Below are 24,752 nucleotides of genomic sequence, written 5' to 3'. Positions count from 1 at the left end.
TACATTAATATTATGTAATATATATTAATATATATTATATAAAAATATATTTTATATATAGTGTATAAAATATATTAATATTAAGTACATAAAATATATTTATATGTAATATATAATACATAAATAATTATACAATAAACAATAAATATATATTTATAAATATACAAAAACTATATATATAATATCATATTATTGTATATCTTTTTGTATATTATATATTAAATATATATAATATACAAAATATATTTTATATATTGGTTTTATATATTAAATATAAATATATTTGTATATGTTTTTAATATATATGTAATATATAATATATATTTTATATATTCAATATATGCTGAATATATAAAATATATTTAATATATATTTTTTAAAAATACAATAATAATATAATGCTACCCTTGAAAATCAGAAAAATCTGGTTTAAATTTATTCCCAAGGAATTGGTCAGGAAAGGAGACAATTTGGATAAAAGATGTTTACTCTTGAGATGCCAGTCCTGGGAATTTTGTTTTTTCTGAGTCCCTTTTTTGTCCGGACTCACCAACTGCTCCAGTTTTAATCTTCATGCAAAACAGCTGCTGAGCATAAAGTGAGTTTACATCAATCACCCCGGGAACATAAACAGGCCAGAAGCAGCGGAATTATGAATGAAGGGTGGATTAGGAGGTGACAGAGAAGATTTGTGATAATGAAGGGATGAATTGTGCCTGCTTGGCAGTGTGACAGTGACTTGCAATTAATTCTGCTGTTAATTGTGGGCAGCAGGAACCTGCAGGGCACAAGGGCAGGAGTTTCCTCCCCAGGTTGGTGTGCAGCTACAAACCACTCTGCAGCAAAATATTTGTAATATTTCATGGCTCTGGACTGGAATAACAAAAGCACAGCAGATCTTAAAGCCCTGGCAATATTTGGTGTTAAATTCAGTGCTCAGAGCACAGATTGCTGTTTCTAATCCTGGCAATATTTGGTGTTAAATTCAGTGCTCTGGGCACAGATTATTGTTTCTAATCCTGGCAATATTTGGTGTTAAATTCAGGTGCTCAGAGCACAGATTGCTGTTTCTAATCCTGGCAATATTTGGTGTTAAATTCAGGTGCTCTGAGCACAGATTGCTGTTTCTAATCCTGGCAATATTTGGTGTTAAATTCAGTGCTCAGAGCACAGATTGCTGTTTCTAATCCTGGCAATATTTGGTGTTAAATTCAGTGCTCTGAGCACAGATTGCTGTTTCTAATCCTGGCAATATTTGGTGTTAAATTCAGTGCTCAGAGCACAGATTGCTGTTTCTAATCCTGGCAACATTTGGTGTTAAATTCAGTGCTCTGAGCACAGATTGCTGTTTCTAATCCTGGCAATATTTGGTGTTAAATTCAGTGCTCTGAGCACAGATTATTGTTTCTAATCCTGGCAATATTTGGTGTTAAATTCAGTGCTCTGGGCACAGATTGCTGTTTCTAATCCTGGCAATATTTGGTGTTAAATTCAGGTGTTCTGAGCACAGATTGCTGTTTCTAATCCTGGCAATATTTGGTGTTAAATTCAGTGCTCTGAGCACAGATTGCTGTTTCTAATCCTGGCAATATTTGGTGTTAAATTCAGTGCTCTGAGCACAGATTGCTGTTTCTAATCCTGGCAATATTTGGTGTTAAATTCAGGTGCTCTGAGCACAGATTGCTGTTTCTAATCCTGGCAATATTTGGTGTTAAATTCAGTGCTCTGAGCACAGATTGCTGTTTCTAATCCTGGCAATATTTGGTGTTAAATTCAGGTGCTCTGAGCACAGATTGCTGTTTCTAATCCTGGCAATATTTGGTGTTAAATTCAGTGCTCTGAGCACAGATTATTGTTTCTAATCCTGGCAATATTTGGTGTTAAAGAAATGTCCCTGAAATCAGGAGCAAAGGAGTGACACAGCAAAGCCCTGGTGCTGATCACAGTCCCAGGCTGCTTGAAGAACACCAAAAACCCCAAATCAAACCTCCAGGAAAAGCACAGGTCAATGAAACAACTCCCTTACACTCCTTAAACTCTGCAAAATGCCCATTTTTATCTGCTGGCTGAGGGTTTAACTATTCCCCAATGCAGGCTGATGATTAATCAATGCCCAGCCAATCAATCCATTGAATTCTGGAGCTCCTCACACACTTTGTAAGAGCTGCTGAAGGAGAAGGATTTGAAAAAAAAACCCATCAAATTGAATGGGTCCAATGTTCCTCTCTGTTACAGACAAATTATCAACACATTACAAAGGAAGTCTGGAGGTAAGATAATTAAATTGCAAAGTTTTTCTGATTATATGGTTCGGAGCATGGAGGAAAAGCAGGAGGTGAGAGTGTGAAGGTAAAGTAATAAAAGGAAAGCAAATGATTCATTAAATTAAAGGGCTGATTAAACTTGAAGACTTGTTATATCTCACATTTTTCATTAGCAAACATTTCTATTTAGGGGATTATTTTTTTTCTTGTTCTTTATTGAAGCTCTTGCAGATACAATGGGTGATTTAGGGACACTGCTTCTTTTGAAATCTTCACACTGATTAAAAAAATCAGACTTTATTCAGGCAAAACTCCTTTTTCTTGAGGAATTCTCATTTCAGCTACAGTTTTGTCAATCCCAAATGATTTTGTGATAGAAGGCTTTGGTGTCACAAAATGTTAGGAATGCAATTAGATTTTTTTTTTCTCTGTGATATTACTGAGATGTAAAGGATCTTAGAACCTACAGGCAGAGATTATAAATTCTATAAATTCCCTTCCCCGTGATTTGTCAATGTTCTATTGCATTGTCAACACTGGCCACAGTTTTATTATTGAGATGTCTCTTGAGAGGGCAAATTAATAATTGTTATTAGAACAACATTAAAATTTAATGAGGTTGCATTTAGTTGGTGCCAAGTAATTAAAGAGAAAGTAATTAAGAGCTAAATATATCCAAAACTTTGAGATCTGAGCTTTTAATGTAGGACTTGTGACAGAGAGCAAGAGGGAGAAAGAAAGAGTCCAAGTCATTTAATCTTTTCTACTTCTGCCTTTTAATTTCCAGCCATTCATCCACTGAAACAGGCTCATTTCAGATTTCACTGTGCAGCTGACAAGGAGGGAAATTAAATCTTCTCCAAAATGTGCTGAAACTGCCCCAAAACCTTGGAGACCTGGTTCACTCCAAGTTGTACTTGATAAGAACTGCTAAAACTGTGTGTGCACAACCACTCCAATTAATTGCTGGGTGAGGAATGAACCTTTCCTCAGGGCGCCTCTGCACACAGAATTTAAAACATCGGGGTCCAGGATCTTCCCCAGGATCTCTGGTGTGTAAAATTCTGCAGAAAATCTGCATAACACTGAAGCTATTTATCTTTTACACCTCCCTGAGTGATGCAGCCCAAAGGCAAATCCTTGGTTCCCAGAGGTCAAAACTGAGAGAGAAAATCAGGGCCCTGGGAGGGTTTAATTCCAGATTCCTGCCTGGTCTTTGCTGGGCAGAAACTGGAAATTTAAAATGCCTAAATGTTCATTCTCTCCCTGTTCTTGGCCCAATAAATAACAGATTTGATTTACCCCTCCCAGACAAGCACCACTGTTTAATAAAAGCAGCAATCAAGTGAAAATGTGATTTATAACTAATTACAGCCACGGAGGAATTTCAATCCCAACACTTCCGTGGTGATTCCAATGAGAATTAATCCTGCTTCAAAATCCTGCTATTTGGGAACAAAATGTCCATAAATCACTGCTTGTTATGAATGCATCAGTAAAGATTCATCAGTAAATGAAAATTCACAAAAACACACCTGTAGCAGAAGATTTGTGCCATGTTTTAAAAGTGATAAAATCTCAGCAATTTATTGATAAAACCACTTAAACACTCTCTCTCTGTGCTTCTCTTGGGAGCTTTAAACTCAAACGACTCTGATAAAATATGAAAGCTCCCATTGATTTATTGATAATTGCAAATAAATAAATGGAGGGGAGAAAATACTCTCAGAGACATTATTGGCACTGAGGGACCAGTGATATCTTCAATTTCCACAAATCTGCAGAGAAATCTGGTGAAAATCTCTTCTGCATGTTCCTGGCCCTGGGATTCCAGTGAGGAATATCTACAAGCAACATTTTTCCTTCCCTCTTGTCTTTGGTTTACAGGAAAAAACTCATCCTGAGTATTTACCTGAAAGTATTTATAATATTAATTATATAAACATTAATATTATATTAAATAGAGTGTTAAAAGTATTTTTTCCTGCAGTGAAACAAAAAGGATGTTTATAGAAACATCAAAGTTTTCCTTTTCTTATTCCAAGAATAATATCTTGGAAAGTCTTGATTTCTTCTTAATACAGAAGAAACCAAAATTAATTTGGACTGTTGGATTTCTTAGCAGTGTTTCTGGCAGTGTATTTGCCTTGCTGACAAAAAACCAATACACTGCCTTGGATTTTATTTTCCTTTTCCCTCTGTTTCCTTGTTTATTGCTGGAGTATTTTAAAAATATTTTTATTGCATTCTGTGCTCTATTTAGGGCTTAAAGTAAATATTATGCTCCACACAAGGCTTCTATTGTAAGCAGACTCTGTCTTATCTTCCATATTTTACAAATGTTGTGAAGTCTCACTTTAAAGAAAATCCTACTCTCACAGCCTAAAGCTTGTTATTTAAAAGCGGAATTTTGGGGTAAATCAAGCTCAGTATATAGCAATAAAAATTTCTCTCCATTCCTGCAGAATTCCTCACATTTGCTGTGCTCTCCAAGCCCTGGATAACAACATTTCTGCTGAAATGCCACCCAGCTTTGCCAAGCGGGAGGAAAATGCCTCCAAACCCACTCCTGCTCCCTCCTCCACAGCCTATAAATACAAACCAGCGTGGAGATTTACGAGGGAGAAGACAGGAGAGAAAAAAGGCCCAGTCTGGCACTCAGCTCCAGCTGAAGGCTGGTTTACAGAAATGTGATTTATGGCCCAGCTGGCAGCTCATCCATGGAGTGATTTCCTCATCGCCCATTTGAGCCACACTTTGATTTTCCTGGTCTGGAAACCTGGGCTGGGGTGGAATTTCAGTGAATTTCAGCCCTGGGATGAAAAGAATAAAGCAGTGGGGAAGCCAGGGTGTCCCCAGGACTCCAAGGGATCAGTGGCAGATGCTCTGATGGTGCAGGAGATCCAGATTCTCCTGCTGCCCTGGAAGGCCTGAGCTCCACAGGCGTCCCCAAACTCCCACAGGTGTCCCCAGAGCCCTGTGTGTCCCCAAACACCCACGGGTGTCCCCAGAGCCCTGTGTATCCCCAAACACCCACGGGTGTCCCCAAACCCTCCCCTGTGCCCTGGATGTGGGCCCACAGGGCCTTCCTCCACCTGGGGCTGTAACAAACACAAAAAGCAACAGGGATTCCTTCCATCAAGAGGTCACCAAAACGATCAGAAATGGTCCAAATGGCCGAAAGATAGCCCCAAATGACCAAAATTATCCACAAATATTGACAAATATGGGCCAAAAATATTGGCCAAAAATGGGCCAAAAATGGCCTAAAATAACTTTGAGTGACGCGAGTGACCACAACCCCAAACTGCCCCAAAGATGACCCCAAAATGTCCCAAAACTTTAAAAAATGGCACAAAATGCTCCCTTACAACCATTTAATTCAGCATCCCTGACACCTGGAGAGTTGACCCATTTCTGTGTGAATTTACAGGCTCCCAGTCTGAGGCACAAACTGGGCAGGCCTTTTGTTTTCAGGGTTATAACAGATTGTTCAGGGTTATAACAGTGTTTTCAGGGTTATAACAGCTCTTTCGGGGTTATAACAGTTCTGTTTCTCCTGCCCAGAGCAGCTTCAGCCTCTCAGCTCTATATAGCAACCAGAAAATGCAGTTTGAGTGGTTTGGCTCAGATTTTGCAGCAGCTGATAAAGAAGAACCCAGCTGTAAGGGAGCATTGCCGTCACCTGAGGGCTCTTTGGTGTTCCCCATGAAAGGAGCTCTGTTCAAAGAGGAACCAGCACCTCAGACCTAAAATATCCCAGCTCATTGAAACCCTCAGCAGAGAGGCCTGTTTCAGTTTTACAGAAGACAATTGAGGCAGAAAATGCGGGGTTGTGAGGGTGTTTCTTCTTTTCTTCGACTGATGTTCACAATTTTGTGTGAAGAACTCTTTGCCCAACAGTTTTGCTCACAGCCCAGATCAGCAAAGCTTTGGGAGCAGGCAGATCCCAATGCTGGGATTTTTCTGATTAATTCTCTGCCACTTCCTCACAGGACTTGCTGTCCTAAAAATATTGATAATTTGGGGCTTGGATTTGTGTGGAGTGAGAAGGGAAAAGGGTGTGATGGTTTTTAATTTATTTCTGCTGTTTTGGTGGCATTTTCTGTGGCTGTACTGAAGTGCTCATTAGCACAGCCTCGCCTGCCTTGTCTTCTATGAGATAAATAAAACAAACATTTGCATATGCAATGAAAATGCAAATGAGGCACCTCTTAGCAAATATTCCTCATAGCAAAGCCAGAGTCTGGCTGGTGCTGTGTCCCCTCTTTGAGTGATTTATGCAAAGATTCAGTCAGAATGATCAGAAAAGGTGTTTGGGGTGTAAGGAATCAATCAAGAGAGCATTAAAATGGTGCCAGGTTCCCAATTCTCACAGCACAAATGGCAATATCACCCTAAACTCACTGTACGTGGAATCCTCTGCATCCACCACCTTCCCTTCCCCTTTCCTCTTTCCCCTTTCCCCTTTCCCCTTTCCCCTTTCCTCTTTCCTCTTTCCCCTTTCCCCTTTCCCCTTTCCCCTTTCCTCTTTCCCCTTTCCCCTTTCTGCTTTCCTCTTTCCTCTTTCCCCTTTCCTCTTCCTCCCTCTCTGTGTTCTGGTTTCTGATCTGCTTCCAAACCCCTCAAACCCCCCAGCTGGGAAAGCACAAAATCGAATTTTGTAGTTAACACCTGATTCTCACCTTTTGTGTATATTTTATTTTGCCATTTTCATTTTTAGCTGCAGCGTAGTTTTTTCCCTGCTCCCTTGAGGAATTTTGCTTGGAAACAGACCTGAAACTTCACAGGTTTTATTCCCTTTCCCTCCACTGTCCTAATCCTTATCATACATAATTTTGAATTCTTTGTGGTTATTGAACTTCTTCTCTCTTCATCTTTGAGCTGTCTCAGTGACTGAGGAATGGATTGAAATACTGATACTGAATCACAGTAAGGGAGGTAGGAAAAGTGCTGTCACCCCAAAAATCACCTAAAAAATCTCTGTAGGGTCCAAAAACTGAGCAAATTTTTTTGTGGTGAACACAGGAGTGAAGGAAAGCTGAGTGGAACAAGCACAAGCAGACTCCTCATTTTACAGCCCCTTTTTTACCTTTTTTCTTCTTTTGTTCATTTCCTTTTCTCTACATGGGACCTCAGACCAGAAAGATTGTAACAGTTTGAGGTGTTAATTCTTCAGTTTATGCAGCCCATTAGTACAATCCACTTTATTTAACAATTAATGGCCATTTCAATTAATTGAGTAGGAATATTCAGGTTTTACAAGCTCATTTACTTTAAAGACTGGAGCCCTTTGCTGGAGCAGTGCTCAGGAATCTGCACTCCCCAATTCCCAGAATTTCCCATTTGTCCTCCTGTCCCTCTGACTTTTCCAGGGTTTTTTCTGCCTCAGCCAGGTGAATCCTGCCTGCTGGCGTTTGTAATTCACATTTAACAGCACTGTGAAATGTGTAACCCTCATTCAGAGCTGTGCTCCCATCCTTCCCTTCTAATCAATGGCTAAAGCAATTGGCAGCAAAAGTCAAACAGGAAATCAGGGCAGCAGAAAAGGTAAAATTGGCCCAGAATGCCACTCTCAGAATCTATAAAAGACTGATTTCATTACCTGTTATTTCCCCAGGTCTGAGCTGCTCTCAGTTGCTGGTGATTGATGCAGCAAATTTTATTTCCCCATTTAACAGGTTTTAATCTGGGGAACGTTTCTGTATCACAATGAACCTGGAGATGTTTCTTACAAGGTTTACCTGGCAATAAACTTGTGGGGACTTCTCCCAGGCTGGCCCTGAGCCTCAGCCCAGGTTTAGCAGCAGATTTTTGGGGAGGGCTGGGCCCTGCTGACACATCCACAGTGCAGTAATTTCACTTTGTCCATAACCTTGAAGGATCCAGAATTACTCCCACACTGGAATGCGCAAGTTTTGTTTCCTATATTAAGCCTAAAGAGCTCCAAGGGGGATAATTAAACACATAATTAATGTTTAGGAGGAGCCCAGGGAAAATCCTACAATGAGACAAAACACAGCTCCATTCATACACAGCTCTGACCTGCCAAAATTGTTCTTAATACATAAAAATCTGTAAAACAAAGTGTGCAGTGCTTGAGCCAATATATAGATATAGCACAAATCCCATTAAAACCCCAACCCAACAACACCCACCCCATTTCCACTCCTGACAGGAGATCCACTGTGCTGAAACCATCTCTCAACAAAATCTTTCAGTGTTGCAAATGAAAATAAAATTAAGAAATGTTTGGACCAGCTCCAAGGTTTGGGGTTTTTATTGTTGTTTTTTTTTTTTATCACTTGAGCCTGGAGATTTGCACAGACAGACAGAGCTGAGAGAGTAATGGAAGCTTCACACACATCCATGGCACCCAGACCTTGGAAAATGCAGGCAGGATCCCACATTTCCAGAAGTAGCTGCTGTTACATAGCTGAAAAACACAATCAATTTCCATCTGTCGTTGGAAAATCATAATTTTAACCCCCCAAATTTATAATCCTATTATCTGACCTATCCTCAGCAGCCCATACACCAAGCAGAACGCTGCAAATATTCACCTTTGAAAGCTGCACTGCTCATTTTGGGAGATAAAAGCAAAAACCTGCCTTTGTTTTCTATGGCAACATAACCCAGCGTGGGGGAAATGGTGTTTTAAATCAGAAATCCTACAGTTCTCATTGTTAACACAAGCTTAAAACTTGATTTAGGTAACACCTGCCTGCCTTGCTGCAGCAGGTTTGCTCTGAGGTACAAAGGGCTTTGCAGCTGTATCTAACAACAATTATAAAGTGGATTTGATGTTGGAAACTCACCCTCACTCTCTGCACTGGCTTTTCCAATGTGCCAGGCTGAGCCTGTTGAGGCTGTCAGTGATTACAGGCAGGGGCAGTGATTTATCCTGCCAGCACTCAGGAAATGCTCTTGTTCTGGAGATCCAGCTCAATCCCCTTCAATTATTCAGTGTTTCATCCTACTGATGGTACAGGCAGCACCCCTGTGAGGGGGAGGAGGGAGGCTCAGCTTTGGCAGGTTTGGCTTTTGTATTTTCAGGCTCTGTGCTGCTTTAGTGTGTGGGTCTGAGCTTCACATGGGGGAATGGGCTCTGTGCACAGAGCAGGGAGACAAAACAATTCCTGCTCCAGCTGGGCACCAAGGACAAATGACCCAAATCTCAGCCCAGGAGCACAAACCCCGTGGGCTGGAGAGAGAAAAACAAGGATGGGACTGCCTGGGCTGAAGCTGGGATGGGACAATGAACTGCAAGGTGCAAATGGAGCAGAACTGATCCCAGGGACAGAGCCCGTGCCCCTCGTGCATTTTGGGGCCATTTTGGTTCATCTTGGGTGCAGCCCTGGCTGGGCTCTGGTGCTGCCCAAGGTGCATCCATGGAGGAGATCCTGTGAATAAATCCCTGCTTTATTCCTTATCTCCATCCAGTCCTGCTCCAGCTCAGCCTCTCAAAGCATCACAGGCACCACACTCTGAATTCACTCCTTGGGCAGCTTTGAGCACATTTTAAAGAGACCACCCTGACTCATCCCCTTAACTGGTGGGTGTTCCATTTATAAAAATGGTTGAAAACCAGTTTAGAGCCATTCCTGTGCCTGAAATCCTTTCATTTGGCCATACATCAGTGCAATGTCTGTTCAGGTCAGTGCGAGGAACTCCCCAAAGAGACCAGGCAGGAACTCACTCCCTGTGGCCCTCCCTGCTCCCCAACATTTCTGTGGATGCACAGAATGGGATCACCCTGAGATTAATGCAAACAGACCTTTAATAGAACAAAAATCTACATCAAAGCCCCAGCAGCATTTGCTGTATGGAATCAGGCTCTGAATGAGTCTAATTGCCCATGGGAATTCATTGCACTGTAACCCTTCATCACAGCAAGCACCTTTCAGCATTATAACTGTTTCCCCTTTGATTTTATGGGTGACAGGACCCTGGAAATGCTGGAATAGACTTTCCCTCTCCTTTGCTTATCAGCAGCTCCCAATGGTACCAGTGCTGTCTGTGCAGGGAATAAATGTGGTTGTGCTGAGCAGTAAATTGCAGCAGGAACCCATGGATTATTTGGATTATTGCAGAGTGGCTGTGGGCAGGGCTGCCATCCCCTCTGCCCTGCACAGATTTACTGCTCTCCATGGTGTGAAACCCTTTTGCTGGAATTGGCTGAGGGAAATGAGCAGGGATTCCCTCCCTGTGCTGCAGCCAGGGAAATCCCAGGGCTGGCAGAGTGAGCAGGGTCAGGCACAGCACGGATCTCTGTCAGCATCCCTCCCCTCAAACAACTCTGCCCACAGAATTAAATATAATCTGTGTCTGGAGATTCCAGCATCTCTCCCATCAAACCACTCTGCCCACAGAATTAAATATAATCTGTGTCTGGAGATTCCAGCATCCCTCCCATCAAACCACACTGCCCACAGAATTAAATATAATCTGTGTCTGGAGATTCCAGCATCCCTCCTCTCAAACTGCCCACAGAATTAAATGTAATCTGTGTCTGGAGATTCCAGCATCCCTCCTCTCAAACTGCCCACAGAATTAATGTAATTCAGTCTGGAGATTCCAGCATCCCTCCCATCAAACCACACTACCCACAGAATTAAATGTAATCTCTGTCTGGAGACTCCAGCATCCCTCATCTCAGACTGCCCACACCATTAAATGATCACTTAAGGAGGAAAAAAATCAGTCCTGCATTTCACTCTAACTTTTCTGAGGAGAATTCACAAAGAGTTAAAATAGAAGGAAATAATTTCCTAGTTAAACATCTTCCCAATGCATTATTCTGTCAGCTGTTATATCTCTGATATTTCTGATTAAAGAAACAAAAAACAAACCCAAGCAAAACATTAAAGCACAGTGTAAATTGGTTTTATGGGATAAACACAAAATGGACAGGGCTATGGAGTGAAAATAAATCAAAGTGCTTTGTCATGCACTTGATCTTAGCACAGAGGAAGATATTTTCTATTTGTAATACACCCTCTGAATATTGTTTTATATTAAATGACAATATAGAAACATTGTGTAGCTGAGCAGGAGGAGAAGGACAAGACAGAGTGTGTAAAAAAAAGATGATGTCGACATGAAACCCTGCCCTGCTAACACATTGTGGATTCTGCAGGTGCTTGCAGCAAAAGCAGCATTATCAGAGCTAATCTTATAAGTGATGGAGAAAAAACCCAACCCTACTAACTTCAGCTGAGCTGAATCACTTTCTAAAGGAAAAGTAATCCAGTTTTGACAGGGCCAAAAGAATGGTGAGAAAAGATTTTGACAAATAATGATAGGAAGTTAGGCAAGAGGAGATGAATGCAGTGCTTGTGTCTAATTGTGTGCCTGGAGTACAAAACCTTTATTTCAGGAATAAAGTGCTGTGATAGCTGCCAAATACCAAATCTATCAGTGCACAGCATCCCCCAGAAACTCCCATTTGAAGCCATCCAGGCCTTCTGAAATAACTGTCAGGTCAAATGAATTATTGGCCCTAAGACAAGAAAGTTCTTTGCTTTTATTACTCAACAGAACTATTCCATCTGATTAAAGTTCTGTTTGCATCATGTGGCTGCTTTATCTCTGCCACTCTGAATTATTAATTTCAAATCTTTCCTTTTGGTCACTGGCACTTTTATATTTTTTGTCACAGAATTTTCACTGGGAGTGATTTCCAGCTGCATCCTGAGCTCAAACAGTTTAGGTGAAATGAGAGCAAGATTAAATATTAGCTCTGCTTTAATTCCAAGCTTTACATTTGTGCTGCTAACACTGAGTTGGCTCCTTCTTGTCACAGCAGTCTCTTCTCCAGGCCAGTAATTCATTAGCAGGATAATGAATGACTAATTTATTGACTTGCAGGACAAAGGAGACTCAGAATCATTGGGGAATAACCAGGGCAGTGGCTTGTGCTGGAAATGTGGGGCAGGAATTTGATTATTTGGAATTTCTACCCAAGAATCAGCACACAAACAGCACGTGCAGTGTTGGAGTCAAATGGCCAGAATTAGTGAATAGGAATCACTAAATGAGTCCAGGTTAGATCAATGATACATCCATGGTTGATCAGTTGGATGGATTTGTATCCCAAGTCTTTCCAGAGGTACAATCAAAGATAAAATGATGATTTCTGCTCAGTCCTGGAGGAAAACACCACATCCCAACCAAGGCCTGAAGTGGGTGGGTGTTTGTTCACCTGTGCCCATTCAAACAGCAGCAATCTGAATTTACCCCCAGAGACAGAGGGGACTCAGTGAGAATTTTGCATTTATTCAATATATCCCTTGCATGTGTGCCCAGTTGTGATTTTCCCTGATAAAACTGTGCACAGGTGACCCTGACCATTAAAATAAGATTGAGCCCTTCCCTGGCCAGCTCTGCCTTCTCTGCTTCCCTGGCAGCTCCCTGGCAGTTCCCTTCTTGCTTTTTGTTTGTTTTCAATGCAAATTTGCTTCCCCTCATTTCAGCCATTCAACAACACCATTTTCAATAATTCCCTGAATAATATCTGATGCCTTCAAACTTTTATAGCACTTCAGGTTTGCAAGCTGGAAGGGTTTTTACAGTCTCTGAGGCTGCCACAAATCAGAGAATTCATTACACAACAAACTACACTCTCAAATGGAGCCTGTTCTTAGAAACAAGCTTATTTTTCCCTGCAATGGTGTAAAATAACTGGAGGTTTAAAGCCAAATGGACTCCCTCACCCAGGAAATAAGAAATAGCTGTGTGAAATACTTTTGCAGGCAGACACAGAACTCCAGTGCAGAGGGAGTGCAGCAAATTCACATTCCAGCACAGAGGGAGTTCCCACCTCTCTGTTTCACCAAAGTGACCTGGCCGAAATGAATTTTTGATCACTTGGGGAGTGGCTGGAAAGGCTCAGATCACATTCAGCTTGTTCCTGGGTGACCCTCTAGTGAACTGCTCACCAGAGAAAGGATTTGGGGCTGGGTTTGGTTTGGTTTTCTTTAGCTCAGGGTGAGGGAGATGCACTCATGCTTTGGAACATCAAAAGCTGGGTTTAATCACAAAGAAAAATAAATGGGAATGAAAAACAACACTGGGCTTGGTGGTGTTCTGTGCTCCCTTTTGAACTGTGCAGGATCAGGAGGGTGTGAGTGTATTTGTGAGCAGCACCAGGGCAGGCCCTGGCAGGGGCTGTGGGCAGAGGCAGGAGCACACAGCAAACTGAGAACCTTGCATTGATTTCCTGTGGTTTGTGATGGAATTGGAAATAAGTTTTGGTTGTCTATAAATCCCAGGAAATATCACAGAATCAGGGAATGGTTTGGATTGGAATCCATCCCATCCCTGCCATGGCAGGGCCACCTCCCACTGTTCCAGGCCCATCCAGGCAGGCCTTGGGCACTGCCAGGGATCCAGAACAGTCCCAGCTGCTCTGGAATTCCATTCCAGGGCCTTCCCACCCTCACAGGGAAGAATTTTCCCTCATATCCCATCCAGACCTGCTCTAGGTCAATCTGAAGCTGTTCTGTCCCCACAGACCCCTGTGAGATAGGGCAGCTTTATGCAGGCCACTCTGGATTTCTCCTTTCCCTGGACACAAACTGATGGCTTTTGGCACAAATCCCATTTGGCACTGCTTTGCTGAGTGTCTCCACATTACAGGACATCTACTGCCATTAGGAGAGGGAAAAAACCTCCAGTAATTTGCTTTAAATTAGGATAAGGGATGAAAACACTTCCTGTTGCTCTTACAAACCCAATCTCCTTCCCCGAGAAACTCTGCTGAAGACAAATTGGGCTTTCTCACTCTTCTACTAAGTCCTCAACAATCAAATAACAGAATTGTTAAGTGGCACACGATGAAGTAAATAATTTACTTACTGCAGGGCTTCCTAGGCAGGCTCTTTCCTGTCTGAAGATAAAGGGCTGTCAGCATCCCTCAAGATCTGCTGCTTTTCCCCTGCCAGGAATTCATCTGCCTCATCTAATGCCTCTGAACGTGCAGCTTTAATTGCTTGCTGGGAAATCTGCATGACAAATCTACAGCCCAGGGTCCTTATTTAAAGAACTTCCTGAACATCTTTGTTGAGGGGAAAAAAAAGCCCAACAAAAACAAAACAAAACCTGCAACCCAAACCTGGCTTGATCTCACAGCTGTACTTTTTAAATTCTACATCAAAAGAGCAGCAACAACAAAAAAATCCACATTTGTCTCTGTTTTCTTCCATTCTTATATCCTACACTTCAGCTGCTAGAAAATTCAATGTGTGGGTATAATTATAAACACAAAGGGTCACAAATAGACACACAGGGTCAAGAAAATGATGGTAAATTGCGGTTATATTGTGTTACTCCAGTTTTACTGCAACAGCCCTCCCTGGCACCTGATGCCAAGGGATGGACCAGGATCACCAATGATGGCACCAACCCCAGTTTGTGGGTCAGATGGCACTAGGGTCACAAAGGATGGCACCAGGAGCACAAGGGATGGCATCAGGATCACAGGTCATGGCAGCAACCCCAAATCTGTGGGTCAGATGGCACCAGAAGCACAAGGGATGGAGCAGGAGCACAAGGGATGGCACCAACCTCAAATCTGTGGATCAGAGATGGCACCAGAATCACAATGAATGGCACCAACCCCAAATTTGTGAGTCAGATGGCCCCAGGATCATAAGGGATGGCACCAACCCCAATCTGTGGGTCACAGGACACCAGGATCACAAGGAATGGCGCCAGGATCTGTAAAACTGAATTTCACCACCTGACCACAGCAAACCGAATACTGAATATCTCCAACACCTGTGGCAGGCTCAAAATCCCCCCTCAAAATCCCACAAAAAGGCAAAGTCCTGAAGGACATCCCACACCTGGAAATGTAAACTGAGCAGGATTTATGTTGAAATAAAGATCCCTAACAGTGACAATACCCAGGGATTTAAATGCAGGTAAATATCTGAAAATTCTCTGTGGAATTCAGGGTTTTTTTAACTTGTTTCATGATGTTTTACCAAATTTTCCCTCACTAGTTAATAATTAAAACCCACTCCTGCAAGTGTTTTGCACAAGTTCCCATCTGAGAGCTGTTTTATTGTTTTCAGCATCACCCTTTATATACACAATTTTAAAAACCCTTTCTATAACTTGAATTGAGGAACATTTTGCTGCTTGGATAGGGAAAAAAATTTTTTCCAAGCAACATCAGCTGTACTGATTGTGCTGAAATATTAAAAAGTATCAATTATTTATCCAGAGACAGACAATGCTTTCTTCAGAACACCACATATATAAATTACATCCAGTGCTTGATTCAGGATGTTGAGTTGGTGAGAAAACATCCACCTGAACTCACTTTTCATTTTCTTCTTTTAAAAATCAATGGTGGCAACAACGATATTGGAAATTGAGCTCATCACTTTGAAAATAGGGGAGGGAAAAAAAAGTCCCATCAGCTACAAACATTGTCTAGAACAAACCCAAGTGCTTTTTTTGAAGATGAAGATGTGCTCTGAAAAAAAAGGGAGCAGATTTTTATTGCAGCAATAAAGGCCTTCATCAAATCACTGCTGAGATATTGTCTCAGCATTGGAGTTCTGAGCATTCCCTGCAGGACAGCTGCGGAGCAAAATGCCACCCAGAACCCCCCAGCTCTTCATGGCTCTTAGTGAAGTTTTTATTTCATTATGTTGCTGTAAACCAAGCACTGCTTTAACAGCAAAATTGCTTAATAATAAATAAATAAAAAAACCACTTCCAAAGCTTTCTCACAGCATGGTTTGTTTCACTAAAATAATATTCTAAAAACCCTTCCAAAGCTTTCTAACAGCATGGTTTGTTTTACTAAAATCATACTCTCACTTGTATTATTTCAGGTCTATTCAGGTTTTTCTGCTGAGATTTCCTGAGATCTGAATCAAAGCTAAAGTGTGTCCAACAACACCTGTCAGCAGTCAGGCATGGCCAGAGGGGCAGGTGTTGTTAATAATCCTCCAAAAAGAGGATTTTACCCCAGTTCCACCATGACTTTGTCCCTGCAGAATTTGGGAAGCCCCCAGTGCCACCCATTGGTGCCAAACCTGCAGGGCTCCCTCAGCAGGACCTCAAACTCTGGATGGCATTCCCTGCTCTCCATCTAAATCTGGATTCTCCTGGATTATTGGCAGTGCTGGCATTCCTTGCTCTCCAGTTAAACCAGAATTCTCCTGGGTTATTGTCAATGCTGGCATTTCCCTGCTCCATCTAAATCTGGATTTTCCTGGATTATTGTCAGTGCTGGCATTCCCTGCTCTCCAGTTAAACCAGAATTCTCCTGGAATTTTGTCAGTGCTGGCATTCCCTCTGCTCCATCCAAACCAAGATTTTTCTGGATTATTGTCAGTGCTGGCACAAACCAGGATTTTCCTGGATTATTGTCAGTGCTGGCATTCCCTGCTCTCCATCTAAACCAGGATTTTCTTGGATTATTGTCAGTGCTGGCACAAACCAGGATTTTCCTGGATTATTGTCAGTGCTGGCATTCCCTGCTCTCAGTTAAACCACAATTCTCCTGGGTTATTGTCAATGCTGGCATTTCCCCTGCTCTCCATCTAAATCTGGATTTTCCTGGATTATTGTCAGTGCTGGCATTCCCTGCTCTCCAGTTAAACCAGAATTCTCCTGGAATTTTGTCAGTGCTGGCATTCCCTCTGCTCCATCCAAACCAAGATTTTTCTGGATTATTGTCAGTGCTGGCACAAACCAGGATTTTCCTGGATTATTGTCAGTGCTGGCATTCCCTGCTCTCCATCTAAACCAGGATTTTCCTGGATTATTGTCAGTGCTGGCACAAACCAGAATTCTCCTGGGTTATTGTCAGTGCTACAGGCAGTGCTTTGTGCTGGGCAATAACAACTTCCAAACAACTTTATCTTAACAGCTCTCTGTGAATTTCTGTAGCTCTGAAGACAATTTTGATAAAGGAGCTGGCGACTGGATTGAATTTTCAGAGCAATCAGGCTCCCAAATGGAAAAAAATAAAAATAGCGAGAGATAGAAATAAACTCAGCTTGGTTTTCCTTTGCTGCCTTGCTCATCTCCTGCCTTCTGCTCTCTGTCCCTGTTTATTGTCTTCAGAGCTGTTTTACAGAACAAAAGGATTTTCAGGAACGTGCCCTCTGTGCCACCAGCTCAACAATTTCAGCTGCTCGTCTCTGCTGTAATTGGTGCTGAAATTCTTTGAGATTCTCTGAATAAAGGCAGCTCCAAACAACTCATGGCAGTGTCTTAAAGCAGTGAAGATGCTTAAAAACCAGATGAAGCCCCTCAGGTGGCACTGCAGAGGGAGGGATCAGAGCCACCCATTGCAGGGGAACTGCATTTGTCACCCTGAGCCTGCAGGAGGGATTATCCAGAGCTGATGGTTTCACCCTCAAACTCCGCAGGGATTTATGGAGATGTGCTCTGACAAGGAGCAAATCCCAGCCTTTGGTGGGAAATATCCTTCAGAGCCAGGGGTAACTCTTGGTTCTTTTATTAGCACTGCACCTGTGGAATTATTGTCTCTGATAAACTATATTTAAATACACCTTCTCAAAAAAACAAATTTAAAAACCCACATTTTCCCTTTTTAATTTTTTTTCTTGTGATTCTCCTTTCAATTTTAGGAAATTAAAAGGGAAGAGAAAACAAAGAAACTGTTGCTAAACGGCCAAATATTTGATTTAACACCGTTTTCTTTGCAGAATGGGAGTCCTCTGTTCTGCTCGTGCACGGAAATAATTTAATTTAACAACATAATAAACATTTAGAAAAGCATTAATATTTGATTAGGAAGTGATGTTGTTATACTAACGTCATTTATTTTAAAAAAATATTGGCTTTAAAAGAGTATAGATTAAACATCCAGAGGATGAAGTGTAAGCAGTGCTTGAGACTCCCTAAAATACTTGCAGAGAGGAAAGGTTTATTGGCCCTTAAATTAGGGAAATCCTGGATTTTAACTGCTCTCAAGGAAAGCTTTACAATGAACTGATAATGGTTCAGGTTTTGGGTGTAAAATGAATGGTTTGGATGTGAAGGAACAGAAAATGAATGGAAAATTGAAGCCACGAAGGGCGGGTTTAATTCACTTGGCAGCAAAGAATTCACGTTTATTTCATGTTTTAGCAGAGCTCTCCTGGCTTTTCTTCAGCCCCTTCACAATTCCTTGAAGCTGTGATGAGTTCCAGGGGTGCAGCCCAAGGTGGGGCTCTGCTGTGCCATTTATCAGGATCTCAGCAGGATGCCCTGCAGGAACACCTGGGTATCTGACCTGAGGGCTCCCTGGTTTGGAGCTCACCTCTTACTGGGCTTCACATTTCTGTTCCTTGTGGAGTTTCAGCCCGTGTGGCTCCCTGCCAAAAACCTGGCAGAATAAAGGAATAACAGAAGGTGCTGAGCTCAAAAAATGGATTTTTTTTTTTCCTCTGGATTGCAAGTCTGGCTGAAATAATCCCCTCCCCAGATAAACTTTTCTCAGGAAAGCTCAGTTTTGATGGATCAGATGTGAGCTGTGAATCCCCTGGGGCTTTGCCACCACAAAAATCCCATTTTTTGGCCAGCCACCATCCAGCCTCCCATTCCTGTGAGGAGCAGGGCCAGCTCTGACAAATCCTGGGGGGCTTCACCCTGGATCCTGTTTTGCGGAGAAAAGAAGAAACCTCACAACTTGTAAAAGTTGTAAAGCCCGGTATGCTTTTATTACGACGCGCGCCGGACGCAAGCCTCCCCAAAAGGGCATGCGTACCCCTGAAGATTTCAGACCTCCTTTTATCCCCCTTCCAAATGCATATGCATACAGTTTCACAATAAGTTCATACATATTCATCTTGCATGACACTTAGCACTAATTCTTCTTTATCGGAGGAATTCCTAGGTCGGGGGCAGATTGACCTCGTGGTTTTTCTGGTTTTCTTTCTCTGTCTCCTTGCTGTCTCTGGAACGCGGCCTCTCCTTCAGCTTTAGCTCCACAGACTCTTCACTTCTCTCAGACACTTTACCTAGTTCAGGATGGATCCTTACTCTGTCTCAATCCCTCCCAGGGCTCTGCTGGCTCCGTCCCCATTCCCTTCCCCTGGAAATGACAGGGATTGACTGAACCTGGTGACCTTTCCCAGCTGTCAGCCCAGAGCGGCTCCAGCTCTCCTGAGCATCCCTGGCCCTGCTGGTTGGGTTTTTCTGTGGTGCCCTGGGTGTGCTGGGGCCTGAGAGGGTCCTGAGGAGCTGCAGTGCCAAGGAAAAGGACAATGCACAGGAAAATGCCATCTCTTGCTTCTCAGATGTCTCTCAGGCCCTTCTGAAGCGAGCATTCATGGCTCTGAAATGCCTTGCTCATAAACGCGTTTCAGAAACCTCCTGGATTTGCAGTTATTACAAAAATACTCATAGGAATTAGAATATGAAAGCAGATAAAAGACTCTATTTCTACACTTTCCTACTTTCAGCTACATAGATTATGCTATTAAAATCTGACAAGCTGGCAATCAAAATAAAACACTGGCTTTGTTCAAAAGCAATAAAGATTCAGACTCTGCCACTGTGTTAAGCAGCTCCAGGAGAAAAAGGAACAGTCTGAGTATTTGGTTCTTGCTATTACAGCTTCTCTGCTCTCTCCAGGCACAAAAGACAGTGAGAATACTCTGATTTCTGCTTTTTCTGACAGATACAGCGAATCCAGCCCAATGTGTGGGTTTAAATTAACCCATTTCATTTTCTTACCCACGATAAAACAGACCTGTCCAGACGGATCTGCTCGAGCTCATGAAAGCAGAATTTTCAGTGAGCTGATCTACTTAACAGAAAGAGCCTCATAAAAGTCAGGAAAAAACTCTTTAAAAGGAGCTGGGAGGGAGCAGGAGAGGCTCCTTGAGCAGCTGGAGGCAGCAGGAGCATCGTGAGCTGCTTGGCAATGCAGTGCCCCATGCTCACCCCCAATTCCCACTGTGCATGTTCAACACTGATCTGGATTTGCCAGCCAGCCCTGCTGGTTATTTATTCTCATTTCTGCTCAGCCCTGGCTGATATTTGCAGATACCCATGCAGCTGGTAGCTGTAACTGCTGTAAATACATGAATATTTTAAGGCTGGAGGAGACAGGCAGCTTTGTCTCCTCTCCTGTTTTAGCACCTGCGCACAGCCCTGCCCTGAGCTGGGCTGGGTTTGCACACAAAGGTGATGAGAAAACCCATCCTGGTGCAGGTGCCAGAGCCAGGGGTGCTCTGGGCTGCTTTGGGTTGGAAGGGACCTTAAAGCTGATCCCATTGTGTAGTAAACCCCTCAGGTTTAGCCAGGGCCCCTTGGAGAATAGAATGCTGACACAGCAGCAAAGAAGTTTCCTGTCTCCAGGGACATCCGCCTTGTACCTTATCCCTATAGCCATGTAAGGCAATATTGTGTTAAACCCTACCATTGGTCACTTATGGTCACTCTAACACCTTTGCCATTGGTCAGGATTGGATCCAGGCCAAGGGTATAAAGTAGCACACTGTACCCCTACTAACTCGAAGAAGAAGAGCTGAGACCCTTCACAGACCCTCCAATAAAGCCATACTCGTGGAACAGCCAGCGTCTTCTGCTTCTCCTCTCTCTGCCGTCTGCTGGAGCCTTAGGCCAAGGGAAAGCTACCTAGCAAGCAAAGCTGAAATCACAAGAGCTGCCTGATCACTAAGAGCTGAATATCTCCCTGCTTGCTAGGAACTAACCCGCAGCCTTGGTCTGAGAGCGAGCTGGCTTCTGGCACCCAGTGCCCTTGGGGACTGAGCTCTGGAGCTGGAACAGCTTGCATAGGATACGACCAAGCAAGGCTCATTTACCATTGCACCCCAGGGACCTTCCAGTGTGCCCGGGGCTCCAGCCTGGCCTGGGGCACTGCCAGGGGTGCACAACAGCCACAGCTGCTCTGGGCACCTGTGCCCACCCTCACAGCCAGGAATTCCTTCCCAATATCCCAAAATCCCAATATCCCATCTAACCTGCCCCCGTAACCTGCAGCTGCCTCCCCTGGCCCTGCTGGCTCCTCGTGCTGCAGCAAACTGAATTTCCTTCCCCAAATCCAGCTCTGTTCTGGTTCCCACGCTCCAATACCCCCACTATCACTTTGACAATTCCTTTTATCAGTTTTAAAGGGTTTTTTTTCCATGTGGGGAGATTCCAACAAAGAATTCCCAACCCAGAATTGTCTGCTGAGGGTTGTGATTGATGCCCTGAACATCCTGAGAACTCCCAACCAAGCTGTTCTTGACCCAGCAGCTCCTTTCTCCACATGCAGGTGCTTTATTTTACTTTAATTTCCTCATATCAAACAAATCCATAAGAGCTGTTTTGATTTAAGAAACATTTCAGCTAGCAGCGAATACAGAAAATTTACTGCAATCTGAGGAGGTTTGTTTGCTTAATGAAATTTTAAAAAGAAGTGTATGTGAGTTATGGATTTGAATTTTGGTTCCTATGAGCAAGGTAAATGTTTTGGGACCCATTTTTTACTGTTGCCATCGCACACAGGAGGAACCAGAGGAAAAATTCTTTAGTTTAAAAGAGTGAAATTCCCCAAAAGGGATGCCAGCCTCTGGAATAAATTCCTGACAATTTTCTAACGAGGAACCAAGGAAGCCAGGCACAAAACTACCTTTGGAAGACTTGAATAAAGCTGCTGACAGGAGTTACCAGTTTTTAAAAATTAAATTAACTCCCCTGGTTAGAAGAAACATCTCCCTCACCCCAAACCAGTATCATTTTTGGTGATACATTGATTTTTTGTCAAGTTGCCCCCATCTTATCCATTATTAGCAGCCTGGGAATGCTGTTGCAGAGGGGAGAAAAGGGGAGATGTTGAATCCTTCACCTTTCAGAAACTTTTCAGGCTTCACCTTTCAGGAGCTGCAGTGTCAGACCTGTGGCAGAGCAGGGAAATGGAAATTCATGGAAATGGTGCATGGAGAGAGAATTGAAAGCCTGCTAAAATCAAAAAGAAACCCCAACAAACCACATCTCATCCATTTTAACTGTGCATCAGGCAAAGCAAATCTCTTGCTGACCCAAAGAACTGACCCAAGTCTTCTCAAAGTTCAATCTCCTAATTAAAGAGCCCAACCTTGGAAATCCATCCTGTAAATGAACACAGCCTCAGCCAAATGAAACATAAATAATAATTATTTGCTGCTGTGGAATGCAACAGGTGCATCTGTGATTGGTCTTGTGTGGTTGTTTCTAATTAATGGCCAATCACAGTCAGCTGGCTCAGACTCTCTGGTCAGCCACAAGATTTTATTATCATTCCTTTCTATTCCTTGCAAGCCTTCTGATGAAATCCTTTCTTCTATTATTTTAGTATAGATAGAATAGAATAGAATAGAATAGAATAGAATAGAATAGAATAGAATAGAATAGAATAGAATAATAAATCAGCCTTCTGAAACACAGAGTCAGATCCTCATCTCTTCCCTCATCCTGGGCCCCCTGCAAACACCACACAGCTCCTCTCCAGGCTGGCTGGGCTTTCATCTGATTTCAGATCTTTGTTCAGCAGCTCCTTGCCTTTGCAGAGCCCCTCTCACAGAGCTCCAGCTCCTCTGTTCCATGCTTGTTTTACCAGGCGAGAATTCCCCTCAGGTTATTGGCTTTAAATGCTCTGGGTCAATAGCAAATAATCTCAATTCTATTGCACAGCAGCAAAATTTTATCCTGAATCAGTCCAAATCTCCTCAAAGTGCCTCTTACATCAGCAGGTGGAAGAAGGAAGAAAACAACTGCAAACATCTTGGTTAAGACTGCACAGCTAATAAAAAACTCCAAATAAAACCTCTTGCACCATTTATTTGTGTATAATTGGTGGTTGTCAATTCTTAAAAATACAGCTAATGAATAGAAACACAGCAGAGTTCTCCTTAGCAGGATGCCAGATGGAGCCTTGTGGATTTTAATAGCAGCCTGATTTTCTGAGGTGCTTTAGGAATTAGCCTTTTTGTATAAAGTGTTAGCACAGAACCAGCCGTAGGAATTTCACCCATTTTGAGTGACATGTTTGAAAGGAATTGTTTCCCAACAATCTCCTCTAGGTCACTGCAAGCTGCTGGCACCCCACATAAATATTTCCTGCAGTGAAAAGGGTCATTGGTGATCAGGGGGTTTAACTCTGGGTTTCTATGGATGGTCTATAGGGAAAATGGGAATTTCCATTTCACCTCCAGGGGCTTGACTGATTTTTGACTTCAAAAATCAACCAGCAACTGCATTAAAAGCTTTCAGCTCTTTACAAACGGTCAGGAAGGAATTTATCCATGTGCTTAGCAGGAATCCATGAACACAATGCCATCACCTCAAAGAGAAGTGCCAGAGGCACTGGGGAATAAAAATCCCTGAATAAACGTCCATGTCCTTGTTATGAGGTCCTTGCAGCTCTGCAGAGGGACAACCCCTGCTCTGCTTGGCCCTGGGGACACCTGAGGTGACAGGAGCAGGAGCTGGCCCTCCTCCAAGGCCTCCACAACAAAACATTTCCAAAAACAGCAACAATCCTTTCTTTTTCATTTATCATTTTCCTTTATAATTTTTTAAATTATTTTTATATTTTTTTTTTTTAGCACTTGAGTATCTTCTCCTGGCACGGAGCCAGAGCAGCCCCTGTGGAGATGAATTCAGGGTTTTTGAGTGGTTCCATCACACCCAGCACTCCCATCTCACCTCCCCCTGTCCCAATGTAAGCAATGATAACAAAGGTTTGTGGCTCAGCTCTCTGTCCGAGCCAGCTGACTGTGATTGGCCATTAATTAGAAACAACCCCATGAGACCAATCCCAGATGCACCTGTTGCATTCCACTGCAGCAGATAATCAATGTTTGCCTTTTGTTCCTGAGGCCTCCCAGCTTCTCAGGAGGAAAAATTCCGAAGGAAAGGATTTTTCATAAAAGTTGTCTGTGACAGAAGACTCAGACATCATTTCCATGGAGGCACTGAAAAAGACAAATCCCTGTGAAAGAGGTAGCACAGAGTCTATAATTAGCTGTGGCATTTTTTTTTTTTTCTGTGAGAGGGAAAAGGACCAAAGCGAAATTGCGTTGGCATTTTAATGCTGGTGTTCCCTAACTCTTGCAAAATTATTTTTGGCACCCTTCATAATAAGTATTCAAAGAGAAGATGCAATTTCGTAGTGATGCCAGAGGTTTAGAAAATAAAAAAAATAAAAAAATATAAAAAATATATAATATATAAAAATATATATTAAAAAAATATATATATAAAATATAAAAAAATATATAAAATATATATAAAAATATATTTATATATATAAATATATAAAAAATATATAAAAATATATAAAACACCTCAGCACAGAGAAATGTCACCCATATGATCCACCATTACCTTTGGATGTGCTTGGAAAGGCTCAGAACCCATTTATTTTAGCACCAGCACCTCAGCAGTGAGCTCTCCTGGGCCAGGAGCTTTGTCAGGACTCAGGAGGAGCTGAAAGGTCCCTGCAGCCCCTGATTAACCTGC

General features: G+C 42.5%; 2 long non-coding RNA genes across 4 annotated transcripts; one reads left to right on the top strand and one right to left on the bottom strand.

The window, feature by feature from the left end:
* The first annotated feature begins 687 nt into the window (after positions 1-687).
* LOC135456307 (uncharacterized) lies at positions 688-6,145 on the top strand. The gene is made up of 4 exons (XR_010442499.1): positions 688-812; positions 1,887-2,004; positions 2,095-2,270; positions 4,730-6,145. It is a non-coding gene; the product is annotated as an uncharacterized LOC135456307 (long non-coding RNA).
* Positions 6,146-18,080: 11,935 nt separating this feature from the next.
* Positions 18,081-22,394, bottom strand: LOC135456414 (uncharacterized). 3 transcript variants are annotated; one of them, XR_010442535.1, is made up of 3 exons: positions 22,348-22,394; positions 22,099-22,147; positions 18,081-18,624 (listed from the first exon to the last, which is right to left on the bottom strand). It is a non-coding gene; the product is annotated as an uncharacterized LOC135456414 (long non-coding RNA). The 3 variants fall into 3 exon arrangements; XR_010442534.1 differs by having other exon boundaries at positions 22,305-22,352; XR_010442533.1 differs by lacking the exon at positions 22,348-22,394 and adding an exon at positions 22,240-22,324.
* Positions 22,395-24,752: the final 2,358 nt, after the last annotated feature.

Source organism: Zonotrichia leucophrys, chromosome 20 (genome assembly GCF_028769735.1).
Source record: "Zonotrichia leucophrys gambelii isolate GWCS_2022_RI chromosome 20, RI_Zleu_2.0, whole genome shotgun sequence".
NCBI lineage: Eukaryota > Metazoa > Chordata > Aves > Passeriformes > Passerellidae > Zonotrichia > Zonotrichia leucophrys.
The sequence above is the reverse complement of the archived record's forward strand: the minus strand, read 5'-3'. Positions and strand labels throughout refer to the sequence as shown.